Below are 10988 nucleotides of genomic sequence, written 5' to 3' on the forward strand. Positions count from 1 at the left end.
AATACTAAATATGTTTCATAACCAATTAATATGAATAACACTCACGATAGTTTACATTCTAAAATATAAGCTACTTTTTATCCCGAAAAAATGCATGGTTTCCGCGGGATTTATGAAAAATTCAATTTCACGCTAACGACGTACGCTAGTGTGCAATAAGTTTTATCTAGTACCTTATGTTTAAGGCGTCCCATACACCATACGATATTGTAGAGCAATATTTAAGATTTTACAATACAAATGATTAACAATATATTCTTATACAGTGCGTGTCGTCAACACGCATTGTATACCGCGTGACCACTAAAGTCTTATTAATTAATTGAAACCTCTTTCAAGTTCATCATCTAGAATAACCAGAAGAATGAAATTGGTGTAGTTACACGTTTGTTATATATTAAATCTTAAGAACAAGCTCATTTATACTAACACCAAATTAACCAACTAATACAAATATTACTACATTTCACTTATAATTACGAATTAATAATATAATTAATAATTATATCTTAAACATTTTATTAAAGCCTTGATACCAATACCCTCATCTTATCAAATTTACATTGATTCGGGTCTAATTGATTTTAACTAAATAAAACAAATCAATTAAACACCTACTAATTTCATATTTTAATTTAATATCTTATTTAAATTTTTATTATAAATTACATAATTATATTCTAACATACAAGCACAATACATATTTGTATGTAACAACAAAATACGTCAAGTCTTTTTAATAAATTTAAAGTTTTTAAAAATAAACTTATCATAACAGAAGATCTTTTATGATCATATTTTTTTACGAATGCCATTGTATCCGTTGACACGAATGGTTTTCTCACCGGAAAAATAAAATTATTTATACTCATATTATTATGTAGGACGTAGGTACTCATATGTGGCTGGTGTTAACGATTCCAATTAACCAAAAACCAGTTTTCATCAGGTTTTAATAAAAAGGAAGGACAAAAAATAAATCCTGCCCAGGTTGTAGGTTTCCACTTAATCATTAGCATTATAAGAATAAGTAAATACGAAAACGTTAACGATTTAACTATATATAATACTTCAGAATAAATAATTTAAGTTTTAATATGTAAACAACTCATAGTAAATGATATTGTAGATTATTGTAATAAGAAAAAATATTTATAATATATAAATATGTTCAGTACACAGTAAAACGCTTAAAAGATAGCCTTATATTTTTTACTATGTATAATTCCTTAATTTCTGCGGTACATAATATTTTAAACGTACAAAATATTCCATTGTCATTCTTTCTTTTCTTAACTTTTTATAAACACTGCACCATTATCGTCGAATCCGAAACCCTTAGTGACACATTATATTAAATACAATTACAATTAGTAGAAAACTATTTATATATATGTAATAAATTACCTAGCTTCATTTATGAAGTATATAAAATAAATTAATTAAATTAATTTATTATTAAAGATACGGTTACTTAAATTAAAAAAATGCCGTTTTAATATTTTTGCGTATTGACTTTTATTTTAGTAAAATAATTATTTGTTAAAAACTACTAAACTGATTTGAAAAATCTTTTTACTAATATTATTAAATGTCAATTATTTTATCCCCATATTCCTACAGAAATGGGAACTGCGCATGGATTATCAAAATTTTTGACGACTAGCCTGCATATGCAATGTGTGTCTTTAACATCAAACATACATAAACAGAAACGACGAAACCAAAATCTAACGTAATTATATTCTGATACAGTACCGATTCTATGAACAACTATTAAGAGCAGAATCTGAAGACGGCGTAGAGATCCGATAAATGGAAGATTTGCAACTGTTACCAATACTTTAAGAAATATCGATTACTACATACAACCATATTGTATTGTAAAATAGTGAATTACTTTTTACTAAAAACATAATACTGTAGGGATAATGTAATCGGAGAAAAGGTAATCGGCTATATAGCACGACTTACTTCTATATCAGAACGTGTGCTGCTCTGGTGGGATATTGCCAGGTTTGGCTGAACAGGGAGAATGAATTGAGCAATGAACGGGAGTGTTAACTAGTTTTAAAGGACGTACTTAACCCTACATCTATCAGTCACAAGTCCGGGATCACAAGTCAATTATTCTCGGCCACTAGAGGGTTTATTGCAAACTTTCTTTATTTTCATTGTTAGACCTAATAGGCTTTCATTCAATAATTTTGTTTTGCCCTTCACATGCGCTTCTGATGTAAACCTTTCTCCGACAATACATATACTGCATAATTATATATGACACACTTTTAATCGTATATTCAATATTGTATATTATATACACATTTATTAAATATATTTACATATTCTATTGTATATGTAGATATACTCGTATGTATATCTACTAGGTATATCATCTTTTTTGAAAGGCATATGCCTTTCAAAGTCATCTCTACTTTTTATTTATTTTACAACTACCGTCTTAATGCACTAATCAGCCGTGGGTGAATGGTTGATCGCGAGATCTTTCTCTCAAGCGATTTTAAAAAACAATAATATTACTATTAATATTTTACATATCATAATTAAATAAATAGACATCAACATTATTGTAAACACTGATTAAAACTAAATTATACATTAACTATTTTCCAAGAGTGCGTGATGTTTCATTTGTGTATAAATATGTATACAATTTACATATAATATCTACCTGTGCGAGTGCAAGAAATTTTTACAATATTTAAACTTTTGTCAAGAAACAGAAAGTATGCATTCTAGTCGTATGCTGGTCTACATCTGTTGGTAAAGTTGTTTGAAATTACGTCAGATACTCAGGGTTTTCCGTAAAATAAGATACAAGATCTTTAATAACACTTTTCTTCTTTGAATTTTGTTATGCTGCCTCATTGTGGGATGAACATTGTCTAATAAAAGTATTTTTTTTATAAATATACATAATTTATAACAGTATCTTCTATTGTGATTTTTTGTTATGAGTATGTTTGTACGATTGTTACTCCATAACAGCTAAAAGGAATTGAATAAAATTTGGCACACAAATAGTTAGTGCAATACCACATTAGCGCATTACGTTACATTGCAACGTCGAAATATCGATGCCGAGTTGTTTTCCATACTATATTAGAGCGACCGCAAACATACAACTGTAAGTTGCCCGACTATCGAACAACTTCGACAACAAACTTTTTCAATTTATTTGGACATTTTAATTGTGAGTAATCGAAAGGGAATCGAGGTTCTGATCGGTGTCCAATTTATTAGTTGGACGATTGAGTTGGAGATGTGCGGTATCTTATATATTATTATACCTATTAGTTTACTCTGCAATTTAGTCGACCAACTGCAGGTGCTCTTAAACGACATGCCATAAGGAAGCGTCGCGTCGTCGCAGCGACGTTTCAACGGAGCCCCTTTACTACGACAGAGAGTATTTCATATAGTTCGATCCATTGTTAAGAATGACTGGGTGCGTGCGTCGTGCGTCATTGCAACACAGGTGTAGCATGCAATGCGTTGACCTATTGCGACGACGCAATGCAGCGTACTAACGAGGCATCCCCCTATTCAGGGTTAACATATAAGATACTTATTATACTTAACTTTATTAGTATATTCTAGCCACTCATACATTCGTAAGAAATGTATGAGAGGCTAAAAAAATAGGTATACACAATATAATATATAGAATTCTCGTATTATCATTACATATTACATACTATTAATTTTTAAAGTACTATGAATTACTGTTATCATATTGATGTTAGATATATTTTAAATTTTTGTCTTAATTTTTTTTTAATATTTTCCTTAGTTAAGTAAATACTCTTCCTAATTAATTAAGAATAACTCTAATTAACTCTAATTAAGAATATAGTGTGATTAACATAGTCAATCATCGCTGTTTATACATATATGGTTTCAATAGCGTTATCGTTTATATTTACTTGACTACTTAGGTATATCTATTATAATGTATATTTCGTAAATAGTTTGGCTTTTCTCTCATGTGTTTTGGCCAGTGTATATAATGTTTACAGTGTATGTAATATTTACATTTTATAAAGGCGTCTACAGATCCGCATCATACGTTATACGTATGTTATTAATGTATTTGCTGTAAAAACCTTATTTCCTCAGAATCAGTATCAGCAATAAAATCAGCAAACCTTTATAATAAAATTAACGAAACGCTCAATATTTACCCCGCTTAATTACATGAAATAAAAAAACATACATACAGCCGAACGTAGAACCTCCTCCTTTTTGGAAGTCGGTTAAAAAATTAGACTTACAAACGGGCTTAAAACAAAAAGTTATGAAGAAACAGAATCACTATTATTAAATCCATTCAAACTGACGTAGACATCATTTTAATACACCGTTACACTCGCTTGCACACACACATACACACGCACACACTCACATTAATGATTACTGTGAGTAATTTTGAAGAAAAAACGATTTGTTAATTTAGTAATTTTAATACCTTTGTTATAGAAGAGCGAGCCCTCCTAACACGGATAATTATATACCTACGAGGAGGTTTCGGCCCATATTTGTTATTATAGTATTAATAAGAAATTAACGATTATTAAACGATTATTATTATTATACATGTCTGACGCATCGCATTGACTTTCTGTACAAATAATAATACGTTCCTTTTGATGCAATGCGTCCGTTACGTACGATGCGGATCTGTGGACGCCTACCATTATTGTTCCGTTCCATCGGTCTTATCGTTGGTAATTATTTCACTTGTTGTTTGTTGTTTGTTGTTTTTTTGCACAATTAAATACACACATGATATTTGCTGATTTTCCTCAAACAAAATTTCTCAATTTTAGACTTACACAACTAACATCATTTAGATTATTTTCTCTGGCATGGATCGGTCAAATAGGTAATGTACAAGAATAATTTAATAATGAACTTTATCCTTTTACTAAATATTTAATTTATCTCATTACCCTTAAAATATTATTTAAATTTATATATACATATATACTCAGAGGCACAATTATCCACCCACTTGTATATGACGCGAGTATATTAAAGTAGGCGGATAATTGTGCCTCTGAGTATATTATTCATATTATCTTTATTTAATAGAATATTGATTTTTTATCATCATACATTATTTACCCTATAAATCGTTCACTATAAGTCTTTTCATCATTTTATATACACATCTTACATTGGCATTTTTAAAATAAACAATCACAAAATTTTTTTTGTGGTTTGGTTTTTTTTATTATTTTTAAATTAATATAAAAGTAGTTGTAGGGGTATGTGAAAGTATATTAATATTTCTGTTTAACATTTTAGATCGGATAATGCTTGCCAGTAATATGGACGAATGTAATATTTTTTTTAAGCGTAGCGCCCAAAAATATATTGTTAAAGCATGTTTTGAAAAATTCTTTTTGAAAAATTTTCTTGAAAAATTTGTTTTTCCTGGTGAGCACAAAAAACAGCTTGCAAGTTATTTAAGGGATCCATGAGGTTTATTTATAGCAAAACTTAATTTGTCTAGTTTGTGAAAATATTATGTATTTTCTTCAGGCATTTCACAACACCGGAAAAAAACGATTGTTCTGTGTCTTGACTTTTCACTTTTCTACCCTCTTCCTCCACAATGTTAACGGGTTACAGAACGCCAGTAATTTCACCCCCTCCCCTCTACAATTTTGGAGTGCTAGAACACCAGTTATTTTGCAATGTTTGCGTCCTACAGAACGACAGTTATTTCGCCCCCCTCCCCTTTTACAACGTTGTCTCCTGCAGAACGCCAGCTATTTCGCCCCCCTCTCTCGCGTCCTACAGAACGACAGTTATTTCGCCCCCCTCCCCTTTTACAACGTTGTCTCCTGCAGAACGCCAGCTATTTCGCCCCCCTCTCTCGCGTCCTACAGAACGACAGTTATTTCGCCCCCCTCCCCTTTTACAACGTTGTCTCCTGCAGAACGCCAGCTATTTCGCCCCCCTCTCTCTACAATGTTTGCGTCCTACAGAACGACAGTTATATCGACCCCCACCCCTCTACAATGTTGGAGTGCTATAGAACACCAGTTATTTTGCAATGTTTGTGTCCTATAGAACGAAAGTTATTTCGCCCCCCTCCCCTTTTACAACGTTGTCTCCTGCAGAACGCCAGCTATTTCGCCCCCCTCCCTCTACAATGTTTGCGTCCTACAAAACGATAGTTATTTCGCCCTACTTATTTCTATAGCTTGGCAAGTTCGTTGATGACACTCCCACAGTATGCGGACGACAAGGGGCGAAGGACAGCCCGGGTATGAAATCGTGCGCGCGTGGCAGAGGCTGGAAGTGAGATGCATCAGTCGTGGGCAGTCACTGTCGACGACAACTCGTATTTAATGATCTGCGACTGTCAGAACAAAACGCACACGATAAGTACATGATATTAGAAAATGAGTCCGACGACGAATAAGTTATTGATAGTCAAGACAGCTATATAACAAATAACTTTTATTCCGCCAATGATTATTATACTATAATATTATTTAATTAAATAGTTAGTTAATGACTAACATAATAAACATAACTAGATATTTAAATACATACACTTGTCTATTAAAATATCAAGTTATGTTATATAGGATATTCAGAGATATCTGAAGACTTATTCGTAACGTAATGGCACAGTAAATTATGTGTAGCGGTCAACTTTTTGCTGTCATCGCTACCTGCTCTTCGGCCCCCGCAGTGGTTCGGGAGTGTTACGAACGATCTTGCCAAGCTATACAATGCCTGCGTCCTACAGAACGCCAGTTATTTGGCCAACTCCCCTCTACAATGCTGGCGTCCTACAGAATGCCAGTTAATTAACCCCTCCCCTTCTCGTACAGAACGTCATTTATTCTTTTCATGCAGATTGACTCATCGGCGCCCGTGGGATTATTTGCATATTCGTTTACTGGTATACAAGCCCTTTTGAAAAGTCAAGACTAGCTGTTTGTAAAGTCTATATGCCTACTCAATTTTATATTACATACATAATTATTATAAGTCAGTCAGGAAAAGTATGTTAATATTTATATTTGTAAACTTTCTAGTTCCAAGAAATAGGATATTTAGAGTGAATTGCGTACCCCTCTAATAAACTAAACTGTGTTTTATATATGATTGTTTTGTACTTAAAAGTTAGCCTACTTTTATATTTATTTTTAGTAAATTAAATTCATTTTTTAAAATAGCAAATATTAATTATAAGCAAATATTTTTTTTGTAAACATCTTAACCATGCTATTTTTATTTTTTTTTAATCAAATATAGATTTTCACTTAATGCTATTTAGAGCTATATATTAGGTTATAAGTACGTCATTATGACTAGATTTTGTAGGAACATGAAACCGTACCGTATTTTAAAATATATGTACAAGTTCTTCAAAATAATAATAGTTAGTAATAAATACATTTACACGTTGTTTAAAATAGTAATAGTTAGTATTACATTACACATTTTACACATTCATTAATAAGTAAGAATACATCTCTCTCTATTAACATAACACTAGAGCAGTATACAAGTCAATGCTGCAAATCATTATAAAAGAGAAGTCTGGCCCAGCAGCGGCCTTTAATGCAAGCCATTGACGATCAATTATTCTCACGTTTCTGCAGCACCCACGACTATAACTGATCGTGTATTGGTCACAGCGTGCATGACGGCTCGACTTATGAAACGTCTTCGCTGCCGTTTGCGCTGCAGAAACGTGAGAATAATTGACCGTCAATGGCTGACTTTATAAGTGTTTATTAACTTTTGATTATTTTTCTTTTTCAAAAATATTTTCCAATATTTTAAATATGATTAATATTCCCGTTCCCTTCCAATTTGCCGGAAAAAAATATGTTAGTAGTAAAATAAAAAACCGTAGACTCGTCCGAGGGTTCCGTACAAATTATTCTTCAATATAAATTAAAAATCTGGTTAAGCTAGTGACGATGCATTCGACATTTGAGTAGATAGATTTAATTTCAAGTCGATACCTCCACGTATCTTATAAAGGGTCGTAAAAGGGGTAGGACCAACACTTGGTGTCTTGCAACACAAGTTTTATACCCAGTGCGAGCTCCAGTCCCTATTACCTAACACAGTTATATTGTCTTAAGTACATAAATCATAATGTGAAGAAAATAAATTTCATTTTATTTAATTTCATTTCATAAACGGATAGTCAGACGAACAACCAAGTGATCCTTTAAAGGTACCATTTCATTGTTTAGATGTACAGAAACTTAACAAATCAAAACTGATTTCATCCTGAAAAGTACACCTCACTTTACGTATGCCTCACCTTATCATAAACTAAAATTAAACACAAACATCGCTTATTCATTTCCCTGAGCATACTCGCTAGAAACACATCTTTTAATGTGCTCTCCTGCGTCCTTCAGTATAAAGCTAAGCATATTAAGCTTCATAATATGTTTGTAGTTACAATTATCTAAGTAAGAGCAGCGAAGCCGTTTAGCGGTTGTATTAAACTTGAGCTTTCCACGCGCTAGCTCTCTACTACTGGAGTATAGTCTACTCAAGTATTGTAGTTACTAATGTCTGTATAATTGGGTTGAAATTATTTGTGGGATATATTTATAATTTTGTAGATCACTATCTGATATCAATGTTAATAAGTGACAGTTGACCCACTGAGGGACGGAGAATCCATCATCATCATCATTAACAACCCATATTCGGCTCACTTTTAAGCACGAGTCTCCTCTCGGAATGAAAGGGGTTAGGCTAAAATTCTAACACGCTGGCCCAATTCGGATTGGCAAACTTCACACACGCAGAGAGTTGAGAAAATTATCAGGTATGCTGCTTTTCTAACGATGTTTTTCCTTCAATATTTAATTACTTAAAATGAACACAACTGAAAAGTTGGAGGTAAATGCCTCGGACCGGATTCGAACTAACGTCTTCCGAATCAGAGGCAGAGTTCATAGTCCACTACGCTATCACGGCTTTTGGATGGAGGAATAACATCACCAAATTCCTTACTCTGAGTTGAGAACAGAGAACAATTTTATTGAGATTTATTTGAATTAAGAAAAGTCCAAATATTCCACATCTCAGATCTTGTGATCCTATTCTGAACCCAGGACCTCGTAATACAAAGTTACAAAGGCTAGCCACTGAATTAACAATGCAGTTACACCACTCTTCTCCCCACGAAAAGGCAGGCAGAGTAGGGTTTAAGGAGTTTTAGATAAATATCATACCTATATAAAATCGTGCCGTAAACGTATCGTGTAGATGCTTCCGAGACGTGGTGCTGGAGAAGTATGCTCCGTATTCCGTGGACAGCACATAAAACTAACATCTCGAAGAGACTGCCCACCGCGTGTTTTCAGAGGATCCTCGAGTACTTCGGCCACATTGCCAGGAGAGAAAGAGATAACTTACAGAAACTAGTCATCACTGGGAAAGTGAAAGGAAAGGGACCTTGAGGACTTAGCCCAATGCGTTGGTCAGACCAAATCCGCGCCACTGTTGACACGAAGGTACACGAGGCATGCAAGTCGCGAGAAGCCAAGCCACATGGCTCAAGAAGCAAGCTTATGTTAGGGGTCGCGACCCTCCAACCAATTCGATTGGTTATTCGCGCTCGTTTAAGGCGTTATAAAGAATTAGTTCTTAAATAGATTGCTTCTCTGTCTACGTATATATTTTTAGTGTATATACATAAACATAAATTAAATATCAAAAATAAATATAAATATCATAATAAAAAGTTACTAAATATATTTTTCCTTTGTTTCTTTTTTCTTCTTTTAAGGTGTAGCTCTGTTACAGGCATTGGTTGTTTAAAATCAGGAGGGCTTCTTAGTTCGAGATATATCCAGGAGCGGTCCTAATGAAAATAGGATGTAAATGTGTGTACGTTGGGGTCCCAAGGTGCTGGAATGGCGACCCCGCACTGGAAAGCGCAGTGCTGGTTAACCCCCACCAGGTTGACTGACGACATCAAGCGAGTCGCAGGTATTTGCTGGATGCAGATGGCTCAGTATCGTGTGTGATCGTCGTGATGTGTGGAAGTCCCTACAAAAGACCTATATCCTGCAATGGACGTCCATCGGCTGGTATGTACTCGTAACGAATGTATGGTCGCTAACTATAGGCCTCATAAGAAGGTTCAGAGACACTCAGCAGGCGATGAAACGAGCTATGCTCGGAGTATCTCTGCGCGATCGAATCAGAAATGACGAGATCCGTAGAAGAACCAAAGTCACCGACATAGCTCAAGCAGAAGTCGTATAGTTCGCATAGTCGCGAAGCAGAAGTGGCAATGGGTGGGGCACATAATTCGATGGTCATTTGGGCACCAAGGTACTGTAATGACGATCCCGCACTAGAAAGCGCAGTGTTAGTGGACCCCCCACCATGTGGCCTGACGACATCGAGCGAGCCGCAGGGATTCGCTGGATGCGGGCGGCTCAGGATTGTAATATTTGGTTCCTACAAAAGGCCTATGTCCTACAGTGCTGACATGATGACGATGATGATGTAACTTTGTACCTAAATGAAAATATTGAAGAGATTAATTCTGATTTCAAAAATGAATGAAAAAAATATGACGTCACTTGCAAATACTTTCAATTGTAACTGTACTTCGATTGATTAGTTGGTATATGGATTTTACTATTTTAAAGACATTTAGTTATTTCTTTTTGGTTTTAGTTAGAAACAGTTATGACTAACATTTCGGTAATCATATTTTAATTAATAAGTATATTAGTATACACGAAACCATAAAGAAAAATCGACATATTTACACTACAATTAAAGTATTGCATTAAATCAATTACTAAGCAACGTAATAAATTTAAGACTAACATAATAGTCAAGCTGACTTAAAAACCCAATATACGATTATTCAAAAATAACTGATATTTCCATGAAATAATAGTGCTAATTGTTATGTGCCTGCAGTCTCACAATATAGTTTAATA

This window comes from Bicyclus anynana, chromosome Z (assembly GCF_947172395.1).
Source record: "Bicyclus anynana chromosome Z, ilBicAnyn1.1, whole genome shotgun sequence".
In the NCBI taxonomy this organism is placed as follows: domain Eukaryota; kingdom Metazoa; phylum Arthropoda; class Insecta; order Lepidoptera; family Nymphalidae; genus Bicyclus; species Bicyclus anynana.